Source organism: Camelus bactrianus, chromosome 25, assembly GCF_048773025.1.
Source record: "Camelus bactrianus isolate YW-2024 breed Bactrian camel chromosome 25, ASM4877302v1, whole genome shotgun sequence".
NCBI lineage: Eukaryota > Metazoa > Chordata > Mammalia > Artiodactyla > Camelidae > Camelus > Camelus bactrianus.
In genome coordinates, this window is record NC_133563.1 from 11655969 (window position 1) to 11674775 (window position 18807).

The 18807-nt window shown below is 43.4% G+C and overlaps 1 protein-coding gene across 2 annotated transcripts in view; it reads right to left on the minus strand.

Annotated features, from left to right (window-relative positions):
- Positions 1-18807, minus strand: part of DPYS (dihydropyrimidinase) — an 81689-nt gene that overhangs the window by 13889 nt on the left and 48993 nt on the right. The gene's annotated exons all lie outside the window — the stretch shown is intronic.

The following is an 18807-nucleotide window of genomic DNA, read 5'->3' on the forward strand; positions in this document are numbered from 1 at the left end:
TATTAAAAGAATGACCTAGAAGAAAATTTAGCAACTCTATTCAGCCGCAGCTTCATCACTGGAACAAGTGACTTTAAGAATAGAACATAACATTAACATTTCATTACCAAGTAATTACATTTTCTGAGAGAAAAACCCAATAGATCACTCTTTACGGTGATTAGTGGGGATAGGGTGGGTGGAGGAAGGACACTGTCTCTCGCGGTTACATTTTAAAATGGTTTTTATGTGTATATTTAAAGGACAAAATATTAATTATAAAACATTTCAAACACAGATGCAATGACCCAATACCCCACTCTACAGAATGTTAACATTTTGCAGACACAGCTGAAGCCTCCTCACTACCTCTCCCCATATTGCCTCTCCCTTCCCAGAGGCAATCATTAATTGGTAGTTATCAAGGAACATTATATCTTGAATTTCTTCCCCTGGTCTGTGGCAAAACTGGAAATTTGAGGATAATAAAAATAAAAAAATATGTTAGAATATAATCTCTTAGCATATTGTCATGTATTTGCATATTCATCATGACTCTCAGTAGTTATTAATACTTTTCAATCTTACCACAGTATGATTGATGACTGCTAGGCTGGATATTTGGAAATGTTAGGTATCTCCTTTCCCTAAATCTCATTAAATGGAAAAGGAAAAAAAAATCTGGCAGCAATGGATCATACAAGCATAATCTGAAGTACTTTGTGCAAGCGCCTGCTCTCAGGAATGGATTAAGAACTTTGCCCCAAATCCCAAGTTTAGGTCAAAGGAAAAGCAGCTAAAAGCTCCCCCTCTGCAACCCTAATCTGGAAGCAAGGAGCTGGGAGACTCCCAACGCCACCTCCAGCTGCTGGGTGCAGGAAGACGTGGACATGAACAAGCCAGCACTGGCGTGGTCCTGGGTTCCAGAATCCTGCACCCAACTACATACTCGGTTTTCCACTCCTAACATGTCCAAACAGAATTTTTGATTTTCCATGATGACTACAACCCACCCACTCGAGTTTGCTCCTCGAGTTTCTCATCTCAGTAAATGACACCCTCAGCCACCTTTCTTCACTCTTCAAACCATCATCAAGCCTGCTGGTTCTACCTCCAAAAACATAAATCCCAAACCTGCCCACTCCTCTCCACCTCCGTTGCTCCCACAGAGCCCACACCACCATCATCTCTCATCTGGACAAACCCAACACCTCTTACTAGCCTCTGTGTTTCCACTCTTATCCTCCTACACTCCTCATCACTCTCCACAAAGCTGCTCAAATCATCTTCTAAAAATGAAAATCAGACCAGGTGACTTTTCTATTTGAAAACCTCAATGGCTCCAGTCTGTTCTCCAAGAGTCAAATAACTATTTAAAAAAGTACAGATGATAATGAAATAGAATTTGCTCCCATTGAGAAGTATCAGCATGGAAAAGAAAGGGAGGAGTTTCCTGTATGTCATGTAGATACTTTACAACATTCTATTTCATCTTTACAACACCTCTTCAAGGTAGAGAGTATTTTCCACACTCGGCAGGTAAGTAAATTGAGATTTAGAGAGGTTAAATAACTCGTCAAAGGACCTATGATGACTTTGATGAAACTGGAATCTTTTCATTTTATTTTATGTTTTGTCTGTTCTCTATCATATTGTTGTCTCTTTTCAAGAATGTCACATAGATAGAATCACAGAGTATGTAACGTTTTGAGGGTGGCTTCTTTTTATTTGGCATAACTATTTTGAGATTTATCCAAGTTGTTGTGTGTATCAATAGTTCGTTCCTTTTTAATTGCTGAGTAGGATCCCATTGTATGGACGCACCATACAGTGTTCATCCATTCACCCATGAAGGACATCTGGGTTGTTTCCAGTTTTTGATGACTGTGAATGCAGATGTTATAAACACTCATGTACGTGTTTGGTGTGAATGAGTGGCATCGCTGGTCACATGGCCAGTGTGTGCTGCAACAAAATGAGCGTTCAGTATCCTTAGGGACCAGCTGACTGATAACAGAGAAACATTGAAAAGATCACTAATGAATTGGAGGTAGGCACAAATACAACAATAACTTCAAACACTAAGGAGGAAGGAAGAGAACTGATCAAATAGTAAGTAATGTCACTAAAGTAGGAAAGTGGATAAAAGAGTTAAAGGGTTACCAGGTATAAAACGAGTTATGATGAGTTATGAGTTGGTGACGAAAGATACAAACTTAAAGAAAGTAGATCTAGGAAACAGTACAGCGAAGCTTTAGACCTTCAAGTGAAAATGACTTTTTATGACCATCATAATCTCTCTGCGATATTTCCAGTCTAGGCTGCTGCTTTCCGGTATACCACAGTTACACTGATGGCAGAAACTCTCGGGTTTATATTGCAGAGTGTTACATAAACATGTCGGGACTGATGCTTTAGTAAGGCTGCTATATAGAGAAAGTAAAATGCATAACAATTCATGCTGAGATGGTCATTGACATACAAGAATGGGAGGCAAAAAGGAGAACACCTTAAATCATAAAACTCGATTTTTCCAAACAGGAAGTTAAGAGTTAATAGATGCTGTTAGGAATATAATCTAACAGAAAAAAATAAATTCTATACACAAAAATTGCCATTACAATTTCTAAACTATTGAAAAACCAAACCATAATAATTTTCCAATGATTACTCAATGGAATATTGGGCATATATGAAAGACTAGAATTAAGAATACACTGGGGAAGCAAGGAAAATGATAATTATACAATATTAAATGGAAAAAGTTAGAGAAAGTATGGGAAAATACATATGTATGTGAACAAATGCAAAAGGAAATATACAAAGTCAAGTGCTTGTGTGAGCTAGGAAAAAACAAGTATGAAAAAAAGCAAATATGAAAGCAAAAGGTTGGTGACAGCAAAATATCAAATCAGATTCCTCTGCCTCAGCCAAAATAAAGGTCTTTTTTTTTTTTTTTTTGCTTTCCCAGACTTGGGGTTAGCAAGAGAAAGAAGACAATTGGGCAACAGCTAAGTGATTCTCTGTGATAAGGTATTATGTAAATGAGGTCAAATTAACACAAAAAAATGTAAATTCTCAGCATCATTACCAGCAGCAAAGAGAATGTGCTTCCACTTTCACATTCGAAGGTGTCTGACAGGGTGTCATTCCTCACCCAACTTTTTCTTCCAGCTGGAGCTGCAAGTCTCTAATTCTTTAGGAGCGTTCCCACAGCTCAGTCTTCTCTTTCCCCGGGTGCCCTTCTCCCTGCTCCCGTGTGCCCCTCCCTCCCCCATGACTCTGCTCCAAACTCCTGGTTCCATGTCAATTATATGTCAGTAAAGCCGGAAAAGAAAGGAAAGTAAAGGAAGAGGAGAGGAGAGGGGAGGGGAGGGGAGAAGGGGAGGGGAGGGGAGAGGAGGGAGAGAAGAGAAAGAGAAGGGAAGGGAAGGGAAGGGAAAGGAAGGGAAGGGAAGGGAAGGGAAGAGAAGAGAAGAGAAATCCTGGTCCCTAGACGCTTACCCTGACGACCCAGGGCAAAACTGAGCATTTTCCTCTGTGGTCTAGCATTATCTGAATCAATTGTAAATGATATGATCTCTCAGTCAGTCCCACTTCTTCTACTCGGTGCACACTTTAAGACAGGGACTTTGTTGTTTTATCCCCAGCACACAGCAGGTGCTTAATAAATATGTATGAAATGAACAAAAAAAGAATCGCACAATTTCCCTCCTTTAGGTTGTATCTCCTGCCTTCACCGTTCTCTGGGAGATGACTGTGTTTTGGAAATAGAACACTGAATTAAACGGGATGGAAGCATCGAACCCTAAGGTTCTGTTGTGTACTTAACATTTCTGGTGAGCTGTGCAAATTCATTAGTCATAAATAAATCAATAAAGTAACACTGTTATAATAATCATTCCTGGTTGTATCTTACCCGGTTATATGAAACACTTGTTCATCGACACCTAGCAATACTTAGCAATACCAATATTATCAACACTAATAGGTCCTCAGCTAAGCAGCAGTAGCCCATGTCCTGGGTGGTGATGCTGAAATACTGCTGGGTAAGAGCTTGCCCACGGTTCCCACAGTTTGATTCTGAACCTCTGAGAGGTTGGAATCACTTCCACTTTCTGAGAATACTGGGGTATCTGTAACCCTGCCATAGAAAGGCTAAGAAAATGTGGTACATTTTCAGTATTTGTTTTAAACAAAAAATAGAATGCAATATCATCACAAGAGTTATAAAATTATTATAAAATGTATTTAAAATCTATTCATTACGAGTGCATTATGGGAGATGTGGTCCATTACCAGAATGAACACAAGTTCAAAGTCACATAACTGCCTTTGTAAGGATGCCTGTTGTTCCTCTCAACATGCTTCCTCTGTTCCAAGGCAGAAGCCAGGAACCTGCCCTCCCAGCCTCCTTTGCAGCTGGGGCCCAGTCATGTGACCTGGCCTCCTCCAAAAGGATGTCCTCGCACCAGAATTTGCTTGGCAAGCTGGTGGCTCAGGAAGCAGGGGCCACAGAACCCATGTGGGTGAAGATAGAGATGGATAAATCCTGTTTCTCGGGTCAGCTGTGACAGAGGTTTAGCATCAGGGTCCAAGCCCTGCCTCAGTGATGCGATCCATGGTAACTATGCTCAGGGATGGCACTGGGGCTCTCTGTTGTCCTGTGCTAGGCCTGGGGCATTGGTCCTGGCTACACAGCCTCTCAGCCTGCTCTCCCGACCCTCATGAAGATTCTCTGAGCCACCCAATCCTTTCAATACATTCCCCTTTTGTAGAACCATCTAGAATAGATTTCTCTTGGTGACAGCTAAGGACCCTGCCTGATACATCCTTTTTTCCCCCTTCAATATTTCTAGTGTGCCTCTGGGACTTTTAGAAAAATACCCTTTTGTGATTATCTCAAAAGCATAAATGTGAGGCCTTTCTTGAGCACAAAGCCTGAATCCAATTGCCCTTTAGGCCTCATCCCTATGCTAAGTCTTGGACAGAGGTGAGCATTAAGCACCATTCCTTCACTCCCCATCCAGGGCCACTGTTACATAAAACACAGGAGCAGACCCATCCTTCTCAGAACTTTCTGGAAAAGCAATGAAACATCCTCCAGGTTTTCGTAAGTTGTGCAAAGGGGTTCCCTCAGATGCAGTAGGTGAAGGCCAAAGTCAGACGCATAAAACTTCCCCTGCAGAGCTGGTGGGCCTCATGTCATCTGGGGAGTAGGCAGTGCCTTCAGCACCGGCGAACATCTTGGAAGAAAGCAAGAACACACATGCCCAGGCTCTGACCACAGTGCAGAGTCAGTCAGTGGGCTCACAGGTCATCGTCACAAGGTTCAGCAACACTGTGAGATAAGCTGGAGCAGGTGACATGGGGCTGCTCAATGTGTTTCGGCCACACACGATCCCATCCTGAGAAATGCAGGGTGGCAAGCACTGCAGTCCTGTCCCTTGGCATTCAGTCACCCTTCCTCTGGTGTTGGCACCCCAATTTTTCTTTAAGAAACTTCTCTCCCTTGTTGGAGATAATCTGGCAAGAAGGTTAGGCCTGGCGCCCTATTCTTCCCCAGACAAGAGATGGGAAACTGCATCGTTTCCCAGGAATTTGAATCTTTGGCAGAATGACAAAAAATTTTTTTTAGTGATTGGAGGGTGCATCCTTGAACACAGACCAACTCCTGCTGCAGGCTGCCCAGGGCTGCCTTGGGCTCTGCTCTTTCAAAGCCTGGAGCATTGACTATTCCTTCGTTCTGTGAGCTTCCCAGGGCCTTCCCATAGTGTGTCCCTGCTTACCTGAGGGTAAGTTAGTTGCTATGGTTGGCAGCCAAAGACCCCGACTGAGAAAGCCCTTGTCCTTGGGAGAGTGATTCCCGTAATGAAGAACCCATGGGTGTCTCCGAGGCACAGTTCAAGAGGTCTGTGACTCAAAAAGAAACTAGCAGCGATTTTCCACCAGATCTGTCTGCAGAACAGATGAGAATGTGGGGCAATGCTCTGATTCCATTCACAAGTAAAACCACAGAGCTGTGAGATTCATCAGCAAATATTTTTCAAATTTAACAATATGCTCAGGAGAACAGTATTCATGAGAAACACCTTCTCTCTAATTACTGACTGGCTAGCTAGGCTGCTGGCCTGTCCCGGTGATGACAGCAAGGACAGGTCTGATTAAAGCCTTCCCATCTGCAAAGTGAGGCTGGGGCTCCTGGGCCATTGACTCTTCATTAGCAGAGTCACAGGAAGGGTGTTCTCCAGGGTCACTCTGCCCCCAGGGAAAAGCTGCTCTTTGTCAAACTTGCTCTGAGCCTGAATCAAACAGGCAAGTCCGTCTCTCTGCAAAAGGATGACAAGGCTGTCTTACTGAGTCCCAATTATACACATCTCCAAGGCTCAAGCCGACGGGAAAGCAGAAGCCCTGAAGATAACATTAAGCTATTTTTCAACTTAGCCAATAACTTTGATACCACTCACATCACAGCTGCAGAAAAACATTCTGTCCCTTTGCAAACAGCTTTCTATCAAAGAGCTGCGTGCTCCTATAGATGAGAAAAATCACTGAAGCAAAGCCTGTGGGAGATGGGCACACCGCCCGGTGCGTTCAGAGAGAACACTGTGGAGAGGAAGAGAGTTTCTTAGAACAACGTGGGTCTTCCTGACCCCAGAGAAATGGCTTGTTTAGGTATTTTGTTGTATTTTCTCCGACTCAGCTTTTCATCCATGGCATGAATGGATTCTTACCAGGTTGCCATGAGAACCAAGAAAAAAAGTTAAAAGAATCACGCCAGGCCTGCTTCTTTAAAAGCATATCTCATCTTTTTCCACAGTGTTATAGGACATCTTGTATATTCAACATGAAGGAACAGTAACCATTTAAATCTTCCCAACAACACTATGGGGTAAGTACTATTATTACTCCCATGCAAGAGACAAAGATGCTGAGACACAAAAAGGTGAATAACTCACCCCATGATACAGGCTTAGTAAGCTCCTGGAGCTCAGGTGAGATAAAAGGCTAACGCTGCCCCTTGAAAGCTCTTGGAGAAGCTACTCGGAAAGCAATGAATCAATGACAACACCTTTCGTCCACCAGAAAACAAATGGGAAGCAGCTCGGTCCATACTTCCTGATGTTTCTTACTCTGTTTTCTGTTTAGCAGCAAGAGATTTAGGATGTTATTAAAAATTCCTTAACTGAAACTGGTCACTCCCCATGTGATCACGATGGAAGATATTTTTATGACGTGTGTTCCAACTGTCTATTTCAAACTACTTCTTCTGTCAATTTCCTGGATGTGACAAGTTATGTAAATGGGGAGCAAAGCAACCACATCTCTGGAAATGCTAAATGGTGCTACTTCAAGTACATTGTCATTATTAAGCAAAGTTGCTGCTCACTGCACCCATCAATCTTCCACCCTCTGTTCAGACTTCTGCACCGCCTCCCACTAAAGAGAAAATGGGAATTGCTTCAGCCACGTTATTAAGTCTAAATTGGATAATAACTTGGAACTCTGTTGGTGCTCCGGACGACAATATATTTAATGCAGATTCATAAAAATGCTGCCCACTGACTTAAATAAATAAACTAATCAGGAGAGCCTGCTATTTTGTCCTTGGAGTTATGTCATACAGGTCATGGGTGGTGGTGTAGACCATGGCTAGGTAAACTGGATTTAGACTCTAGAAAGTTGGCTTTGGAAGTAGGTACGACATCTTTCACCGCCTGTGCCTCACACAGCACTGAGCAAATAGAAGGCATTTTATTATACATATTTGTTTATCTGAAAATAAGTTATTAGCAAATTTCGACATTACTACTTAACATAAATATTTCATGTTCTATATACTAGTTTTCAGAAAGTGGGGAACTAAAAATAATTTAGCGTCTTGAAGGAACAGGAGCTGAATGTGAATCAGCAAAAAGCTAGCACAACCCTAGGATGTGGGTCCTATGAATATCAAACAGGTAAGCTGCTCACAGGTGAGGCATGATTATTAGCTTTTGGAAGGCAAGGTTGTTGGCCTAACGTATTGGAAGAGTTAGAAGCAACTTTCTGGGGTAGGGTGTGGACTTGGTCTTATAATTACAACGTAACCCTTCCTGGGAAGCCGCCTTGCTCTGGGCAAGATGACGACGTTTGACACTATCTATGAGCACAACTTGGGCAGAAAAAGATGTGTGTTTTCTACACAGGAATACATTGGGTACAGTTCACACCGTATCCTTCCTGCAGAGTAGGCCAAGTACTTATCATCATGTTCAGCTCTAACACCGTATTTTAGGAAGAAAAAAGACTTACTGGACTATGAACAGAAGACAGTAGGGTTCTCAGCTAAAGGGATGGAAAGAGCAGGCTGGAGAACAGAATGTCTGGGAGACTAAAACTTCACTCTTTTTTGAAAGGATGAAGATGACCTATTTTCCCTCCATCCCTACTGAGGGGAATAAAAAGATGTAGTAAGCATAAACGCTGGCAGATGAAATGTAGTTTGACACTGGAAAATAACTTCCTGACAGTCAGGAGGTGTGTTAGTGAAAAAGAAGAGGAAAGTCTGTGGCCAGGGAAGAGATGGGTGAACGCAGACTGCCAGAGAATTGTATGAATCCCCAAAGGCCAGCTGCCACACCCCGTCAGAGGTTGGCAAGAATTTCCAGCTCTGCTGCCCTAAGAAGGGAGCCCTGGCCTCCACGTTCATGAGAAAGTGATGAGGCAAATGGAAAAGCACGTGATCCTAATTCCAAGTTGCTTCAATTCGAATCCCTCAGCAAGTCCAAAATTGTCATTTTCTTACAATAACCATAACAAATACTTATGGTTTACTCTGTCATGGGCATTGAAAGCATTATCTCATGTAATCCTCACAGTAAGCCTAGGATAGCATATTACCATCATCCCCATTTTATGGATGAGAAGAGTGAGGCTCAAAGAAGTTAAATTCTCCAGAACACAGCTAGCATGTGGCAAAGCTAGGCCTTGAACTTAGGTTTGTGAAGTAAGAAGCTTCCCTTTAATGATGAAAAATGGCTCATTTTAATGGCAGTGCAGGCTCTACACGCTTTTATGGAAGTGACCTGAGACCATCGGTTGATAACTATCCAAAGTGCATGGTACCAAATGCTATGCTTCTGCATTTCTGCCATAGCTGGCAAGTTTTCCCTAATTCTGACTGCTCGAAAACCATCAGTCAGTTTTGAATTGACGGAGCTACTGATGATCCAACCATCCAAATGGAATTTCTTTAGAATTTTCTAGACTTGAATGGGTATTCAATTGTGAGTAGCAAAGTAATCTTTTCCAATCACTTCGTGATTCACCATCTAAAGGCTGTGCTGTGGAACAATGCCAACCAAGAGCCACCCAGACACCAAAGTCTTCCTCAGTGTCACGCTGTGAACTGGAGACCCAGGAGGCCACATGAGGCGCTGACCTTGGATGTCAAAGGAGAAGAGTCTATCATCTCCAAAACCCTAAATCAGGGGTTGGAAAGCTTGAAGGTCAAATCAGGCCCACAATTCGTTTCTGTAAATAAAGTTTTACTGGCACACAGCCATGTTCATTCATTTATGTATTCTCTACAGTTGCTTTTGGACTACAACAGCAGAGTTGAATAGCAGCAACAGAGATTCTATGGCCCATAAAACCTAAAATATTTACTCTCTGGCCCTTTACAAAACAAGTTTGCTGACCCTTGCTCTAAATGCATCTGGGGGCCAAAAAAAAAAAAAAGAGGGGGGAGACTTACAACTTTCATAAGGGAGAGAGACACAGAAAGAAAAAATGAAAGGCCAGGAGAGAGAAAGAAAGAGGAGTAAAGAAAAAAAATAAGAATAAAATGCTCAAAGGAGGACAAAAAAGTGACCAAAAACTTGTGAGGCAGAGGGGACACCAGTGACCATCCCAGCAAGTTCCAGGTGTGGCCATGTCCATCGCCCGCATTGCCTCACCTGCTCTCCCAACAACTCACATTATCATCTCCACGTGACAGATGAGGAAATGGAGACTGGGAGAAGTTGAGAACTTGTCCGAGTTACACAGGAAGTAGGTGGCAGGGCTGGAAATAAAACACAGGCAGGCTGACCCCCCACTCCACCCTCCTTCCACCAGACCCCACCATCCCTGAGCACCCCCTGCTCAAAGGATGAAAGCACTACATTCTTCACTCATTAAAAAGACTACCAGAATGCCTGGACTTTTAACAGTGAGTATCTGCTCTCCATCTGGGGAAGAACTCGGTGACAGCTAATCATCTATTTCCGTCCTGGTGCACTGGAGTGTTTCATCGACCCTCCGAAAATAGAGCATTTAGGAGGCTCTGTCAGAGTTAGAAGCACAGCTCCAAAGTCCCAATTAGCAATAGAGTTGTCTAGTTCAAACTCAACCGGACCTACAGGCAGCGGCTTCGAGGAAGCACTGTCGGGTCACAGAAGCAGGCGCCGGGACTAATGCAGTCACTGCAGCATCACCTCTGTCTGCCTGGAGCAGGCACGAGGCTCAGAATCCAAGGTGGTGATGCCAAAAAGCTGCAGAACCACAGCCTGTGAAACTGACTTAACTTCAGCACCGAGCATGCCTCGGGGCAGCTCATTCATAATGAAGCAGGGAAAGGGAGCGACACCCAAGGAGGGCTGACGAGTTCTCTGCCTCTGCAGAGAGACATGCAGAAACCTGCTGACTCAAGCAAACTAGGGGAACAACTGCCAACATTCACAGGGTGCTTACAGCCCTGGGCATGGCTGCAAAGAACTCCCATGTATTAATTCCCCGACTCAACGGACAGCCTTTGACATGGGGACTAGAATCATGCCCATTTGACAGATGTGGAAATTGAAGCAAACCAAGGTTAAGTAACTCACCCCAGGTTACACGTCTGGAGGTGGGAAGTCCTGGGTTCATGATCCCAGGAGGTCTGACTCCGGAGACCAGGTCTTCACCTCTGTACTGAAGGTGCCCCTTCCCTCTCAGCCCTTTTGGGAGGCTGTAACTTTGCAGTGTTTAAGAGATTAGACACGAGTCAACAAAGCCTGGCCAGAATCCCAGCTCTGCCCTTTCCAGCTGTGTGTCTGAAGCAAATGAATGACTTCTCTGAACCTCTCAGTGTCTCCACCTTAAAACAGACACCCACATTGATAATGGCATCTCTGCCTCAGAGGGTTCAAGTGAAGCAGCAACCAATTTGCAGCTTAAATTACCTGCAGGCTCATCTCCTGGTGTGAGGAGCCACTGGGGCTGCACCTGCTCCGCCTTCCTCTGGATCCTCCATCAGCCCCTCTGACTCCTGGGCCAGGTGTGTGTGCGGCCCCAAGACCAAAGGCAGACACCAGCGCCACACCACCAAGGGCAGGGGCAACAGGGACAGGCGCTGGTGTCACTCTGGTCCTCGTGCTTGTGGTTCCACCTTGGCCGTGCTCTTCCCACTTCTCCTCCTTCCTCCCTTCCCAATGGCCTGCCTGCTGGACTTCAAGCTCCAGCATCAAGCAGCCTTGTGGTCACTGCTTGTACAGCTCCTACAACTGTGGAAAGTCTGCGCATATACACATACATGTATGTGTACGTGTATATGTATATACATGTGTGCGTGTGTGTACGTTCGTGTGTCTGTATCTGTATCTGTATCTCCACATGGCTACTTCTCATTTGAACCCTGACTGATCATGTCCTGGATGGGTTATTTTTGGGATCTCTCTCTCGCTCTCTCCTTGTCTTCTGCTACCCAAAAGCATTCGCCTTTGACATTTTCACTTGCTTTTCTTACATTTGCTAATAGCACCTCAGTGGCTGAGAGCCATGGCCGAGTCATCTAGGATGGTGATAAATAATAGCATTCAGCTGAAGCTTCCATTTACTGCTAGCTTATACATCAAGTCCCAAGCCAGCATCTTTTCATGCCTTATTTTATGTAATCCTCTTTACCATCCAATGGAAGCACAGTTTTTAAAATACCTATTTCATAAATGAAGAAATTGCAGCTCAGAGAAGCTGAGTAACTCAACTAAGTACATAAATAAGAATTTATGTGACTCAAATACAAAGCACTTAACCACTATGCATTCCCTTCCACAGGAAGTGACGCATCCTGAACACAAGTCCGGAGCAAAAGGCACATTTATATGAAGTTTTACCCCCTCTTCTTCCAGAAATACTAAAGCACCTTAAAAGGAAGACATAATGTGAAGTAGGATAATTAGAGACAAAAACAGAACAGAGAACTTTAGAAAAGAAGATGGTAGCAGGCACCTGTGGGTAGTTGAATTTAGGTCTATACAGGAGATTAAACTCATTAGCATAAATTTCTATGCAGAACCTTTCTCCAAAAATAGGCAACCAAAGAATGAATCAATTTTAAGGCATACTGTCATGTTTTCTTTTAGACCTTGTGTACAATTTATTCTCATAATTGCCAGAAAACAAGTGAGGCACGAAAGAGTAGGAAGTTTGTCATCTATCTGGGAATTAGAAATGCTCTTATATAAAAACAAAACAACGTGTTCTATCATATTGCTGAAAGCCATGCTCAGATCATTAAACTCTTCTTGTCTCTGGTTCGTCACTTATATAAATGAGGTAGAATTACTAATTAGGCTTAAAATGCTACCGTAAAGAAAGTTAGATTCTAAGAAATGAGTTTCCTAAGTCCAGAATAAGACCACTATGTCACAGCTCTGACCTACCAGCTATATACAACTCTATTCGCTTCCAGCTTGAGGCAAAGAAGAAAATGAGATGAAGAAGCCATCTTAGTGGAACATTGTAGAAAATCCCTAGCCATCTATGTGTTTATCTCACACTCATTCATTTAATATACATTTATTGATCACTCCTCCATGCCACGCACTGTTCTAGGCACTGCAGGTGCAGCACTGAATAAAACAGATAAACATTCCGACCTCAGTTAAGCTCACACTCTAGTCATGCCTAGTTCTGAATTTCAAGGATCTCTGTGTGATAAACATGACTTTAACATATGAACAAGGTCGATTTTTTCAATAATATAAAGCTTTTCTGTTTATACAAAACACTTTCCTGTAACTGCAGCATGTATTTCTCAAGGTTCTCAAAGAACCTTGGGGAGTTTGCAAGAAGTAAGACAGACCCTTTAAATGAAGAGGCAAATCATAACATGTTACCAAATGAACAATGAATAAAGTGCATGAACAGATACTTCTTTATGAGGAAAAAAACCCCAACGACTAACAAACATAAAAAAATTCAACTTCCTTAGTGCTCAAATATATGCAACTTTAGGTGAAAGGTAACAATTTTTACCTGCCAAAGTAATAAAAATCAAAAGAAAAACGACGATTGCACCTCGAGCTGGTGAGGAACAATGAAGTGGTAACCACACATGCAGAGAACCCTTACTGCATATACCCTTTGATACAGTAATTCTGCCTTTAATTCATCCAATGGAAATAATCAGAAATTTGGACTTAAAATAGCAAAAAAAAAATAAATTTAAAACCTGTAAAAGTAATCTAAGTTAAATGAAAATTAGATGAAGGGCCTCACGTAAAGAAATCATACAGAGAGCCTTCTCTGGAGAAGTGTCCCACACTGTCAGACAGCCAACACTGTTTAATGGCCTGTGCAATGGGACACCTAAGGGGCATTTTAAGTAAACTGCAGGTACAATTTCACCCCACGGACACGCCAACCACGAACTAAATGTGCGGAAGATGCAATGCATAAACAGGAGTGAAACTACGGCTGACAATCTGGAATTCTGGAACTGTTGTTGATTCATCTAAGCTTTCTTTTCTTTACCAGGATCTCACGTTATAAAAGTCATTTACTTTGATACTTCCCTGCTAGTTAATAAATCTCTCGTGTCTTATCACTTTGTATGTGATAATTATATTAATGTTACTTCAAGTGTTACTATATGCCATGCACCATGTTGAAGGTATGCTCTCCTTCCAACAAGCCCAAGAGCTTGGCACTGTGATTAGCATATCTGTATTTGCATATCTGAGAGGAAACTGAGATTGAAGAGGTGAGTAACTTGTCCAAGGTCATGCAGCTAGTATTTGGGATTTGAATTCAGTGACCCAGTTCTAACTCTAAAATCCCATGTCCCTTAACCACTGGGCCACACATCCTGACCTTTTACCTTATATTATAGTTATCTGAAGAGTTTTGTTTTTTGTTTTTTTTTTAATCTGTCCAGTAAGGTCCTAAGTTACATTAGGGGAAGACATTTCTCACTCAACTTTGAGCACAATGTCTTGCACCCAGCTGGCACTCAGTAAATGCTTGGGTCGTAAATGAACAAAGCTGCAACTGATTTGAGGTCAATTCTGACTCCTCTACCTCATCCAATTTCCAATCTTTCTCCAGGTTTTCAGGGAGGATTTTTCCTCCAGGGGGAAAAATAACTTAAATCAATTCCTTTTTTCCCATTTCCCTTGTCATTATCTTGTCTGAGGCCTTATCCCCTCAAGCCGGACTCCATCAATAGCCTCCTAGTCCTTCTCCCAGACTCCAACCCAGCCTGCACACTCGTCACCCTAAAATACTACTTAGTCAAGGTCTCCCAGCTGATGAGCCCAGACAGGAGACTGAAATTCTGAGATCCCAGGGTGGCCAGGTGTGGACAGAGCTCCTAGGCCAGTCACCTTTGACCGAAAGCACCCTCCCAGGTGATGAGCAGTCCTGGTGCAGGCTTAGGCTGAGGATTTGTCTGGACATGGGACTCTCAGGGCTGTGGGAAAACTGGGAATGTTACAGGCAAACCAGGACAAGTTGGTTTTGCTGTATTCTCTTCCCAGTCTCCAGTCCCCTTCTCTTTATTGCCATGTACTCTACAAATAACCATTTTCTACTTACGCCATGTAAAAATAGGGAAGTACAGATTTAGATCAATTCAAATCCCCACACAAAGACATTCAATAGCTCGGGCTGCCTAAGAGAAAATATTCTGTACGTAAACTACCATTCAACGTCCTTGGCAGTCTGGCCAGGATTAATCTTGCCTCCAGCTGCCTGCCATCCTGACCCCCCTGCTCAGCCTCTTGGATCTCTTGATTGCTCATTGAATTATCTTTTCCATTTTTCCTTGTTTACTTCTGACTTTTCCATCTGGAGGGCTTTACTGCCCTCTGTCTACATCTCCCGAGCTGTCCCCAAGGCTTTAACTAATTCAAAGCCCTTTCTCAAACTCACACCAGTCTTCTGGGAAGGCTCGATGACCTCTGCTCAGGACAATTGCCTGGACCACTCATTAGGAGTCAAGCACATGAGAGCCTCACCACTTCCTGAACTGATGTGTTGAGTGATCATAATTTTCCTCTTTCCAGGGTTATCTTACCCTTGCCCGTGTTTATATCTTGTCTGTCCAACCAGAATGCAGCCCCTTTGATGGCAGGTGTTACACTTTATATTTAGGTCCCCCATAGCAGTTAGCAATGCCATATCTTATACAGAGTGAGCATGCAATAACATGTTTATAGATAACTGACTAATCCTGTCTTTCTCCCCCAACCACCTGAGGAATTCAGCAACTCTTCTGCATAGAAAAAACGCTCTAATTTTTTGTGTGTGGGTAAACTGCCTTCTCACTTTTCTGCCTCCAGACTCTTAGCTTTCCTTAAAAGCCTGGTAGGAGAATAGAATCAAGAGCAAAGTATAAACATTTCCCTCCCTGGTGATTAAAAAAGGGGAGGGGGGTGCATAATCACAGTGTGGGGAGGGCTGGGGGAAGACAGGAAGAAAATATTATAACACAAGTATCAAGAAACCACCTTTAAGAAATTCCGGAGAAATGGAGAGCATTCCAAATGAAGAGAAAGAGACAGAGAAAGGAAGGGAGCAAAGGGCTTCATGGAAAAGAAAAAAACAAAAGGAAGCTGTCTGTTAGAGTCTGGCCAAAGAAACGTGCAGAAAGGCCTGGCACAGATGCCAAGCTCTGCCTTGGCGGGGGGCAGCCTGTGCGACCCCCTCCAGAAGGCCGCCCCAGTGGGTCCACACAGATGGCAGGCCCCCCGCTGCCCAGCCAGCACGCAGCCCCCGGGGCAGGACTGAAGGCCAGCACAGTGAACCGCTGGAAAATTTCCTTCAGGCAACATAATCTCGGCACAAAAAACAATATTGATCTATCTGCCTTCCAGCCAAAGAGAAATCAAGTTAGACAAAGGAAATTTAGGCAATAGGTTTAATGTGACTCCAACTGCAGCTGCAAAATGAACCTAATGTACCAACTCTCCTGCCCAAGCTCTCTGGTTTGCACCGGCTGCTCTTCTGGAAGGGTGCTCAGCAGGTGTTCCACCGGCATAGATACTTTAAATGGAAAAAGTCAGCTGCCCTCTGGTGTCCAAAGAATCCCACAGCCAGCAGGATGTGCTGGGAAGGGACGGCCAGGAGCACTGGCAGATTTGCAGGCACCCAGGCCACTCGCAGGCCAAGTGCCCGTGTGTCCCCGAGGGCAGAGCATGCAGTCTGCTGCCCTGCAGCCCAGCGAGGAAGCTCTGGCCTTGGATTCAGGGGCAGCCCACTCAGCACCCCCAGCTCATGGCTCTGCACGAACCCATATATGTACGTGTAAACTTAACCTCAGTTTATATGTGGTAAGAGTGGGGACATTAGGGCCAATATTTGTGCAAAATACATGTGGCTGTAACTGGAGGCCCTGATGTCTGTGTGCATGTGTCTTGGGTGAATGCCGATAGTCTATGCTTCAAGGATTAGGTGTGCAGTTAGCATAACAGAATAGGTACAGAGCCAGATCTAAAGGTGCGGATACTTGCTGTATACCCTCAGGGGATGGGAAGGGATCCTGAGCCCAAGTTGTGTAACTCCACCTGTCTCCCCTACCCCACATCCCCAGCTCCACATTCTACCCTACTCGGCTAGTGAGAGCTAAAACCTGGAACGTGGGACTCGCAGCTCAGAAAACAATGACTGCAGCAGAAGGCAAAAGCCACCACCTCTCCACTAGCCCTGCCCTTGCCACGCCCAGTAAGGAGCTGGATTATGTCTTCCTCACTTTTGTCTTCAGCTTCCTGCTGTGGTCCTTGTGACACGGCAGGGGTCCAATACACGGCTTTTAATGACTGGGTAAATGAATGTGGGAGGAGATAAACTGTAATCCAGACAAATGGAAAGTTCTGCATTTACTTACGAAGAATCAAGCAATTTTCTTTTTATCTTTCTACTGACAAAAATTTGACAGCATTTGATGTAAAAGAGACCAGGGACTAGATGGATGGTCTAGGGAAACGCTCACACAGGTATACAAGGATGTACACAGTGTCTGAAATAGTGAAAGACTGGAAACAACCTAAATGTCCATCAGCACAAGAATACATAATCAACAATCAATCAAATCATGCTATATTCATAAAACAGAACACATGCTACATTCAGACACACTATATTCATAAACTAGAATACAGTGGAAATGAATGAAACACCTACACATTCCAATACGGATAAGTGCTACAAACATACCATTGAGAAAGCTGAACAGTAATATATATGGTACAACACAACTCATATAAAGCTAAAAGGACACACACTATATATGTTGTGTGTATACTGTGCTTAGGGAGGCACCTGCACATACAGTACAAGGAGAAAGGAACGCATGGGAGTAATAAATATCAAATCCAGGAACTAAGGCAGTTACTGGGGGAAGGAAGGAGATGGACTTGGGAAGGTTAATACACAAGTGTTAACGGCATTATTCTTTGTAACTTTGGTTTATCTTAAATATTGCATCTTTTAAAAATGATGGACACTGTAAATTACTATCTGCTCAAGTGGACTTAAAAGAGTGATACAGAAAAACAACCATTTAGTATAATCCCAGTCATCGTAACAAACAGCAGAGAAGACCTACCTTACTGACTGAATAAATGTGATGATATGAGAACTTCACTCAGTTACTCACAGGTGGTCACTGTTTTTAACCTACAAGCAGCAATCTCATAAGGTATAGCCTAGAAAAGGTAAGAAAGGAAGTGCAAAGGGCTGCATTTAGTTATAAACCCAATCAGCCTCGCCTATTCCTGCTCTGGTGGTATTATGAGCAGAATCGGATCCAGTTCTGGGACTTGCATCTTTGCAGGATGTGGACAAATGTGTGCCAAGAGAAGAGGGAGCAGAAGCGTGGTCAGGATGTTGAGATTCTGCTAATCATGGAGATAAGGATCCATTGAGAGATGATCTGAGAACGCTTATCTGGTGATGAGATGGCTTATTGTGGCCAATGACTTTCTTCAGATGTTTGAGCAAATGATTGAAAGGATACACAGACTGTTCTATGAGAGTGAAGATACACTCTGCATAGCTCCGGGGGCCAAAATGCTAGGAGCTGGAAGGAGGTAATTTTTAACGCTACCAAAGTCAGAACATCCTAACAATTACAACCATCCCAGAAAGGACTGAACAGTTTGGTTAGGTAGTAAGTCCCCTTAAACCAGAGTAGTAAACAAGCAAGGCCAGAGAGAACTCTGCTTGGGGAGTTAACTGGACTTCATGAGCTCCAAAGTCTTCTCTCACACCACGAGAACCAGTGATTCTCAAACACGGGTGTGCATCAGAATCCCCTGGAGGGTTTGTGAAAACAGGCTGCTGGGCTTCACCCGCAGAGTTTCTGCGAAGGCACAGAATTTGTGTTTCTAAGAAACTCCCAGAGGATGCTGATGCTGCTGGCCCAGGGACCATACTTTGAGAACCTCTGCTTTAAAAAAAAAAAAAAAAAAAAAAGGTAAACAGCTTACACTGAGGTTTTGAGTTTGTTTTTCTAATTCTGTTCAGGCCATTAAAAAAAGACTGCACTTCCCTAAATTACCTACTGCCTCCAAAGAGACTTCCACTGTGACCCTCTTCTGAAGG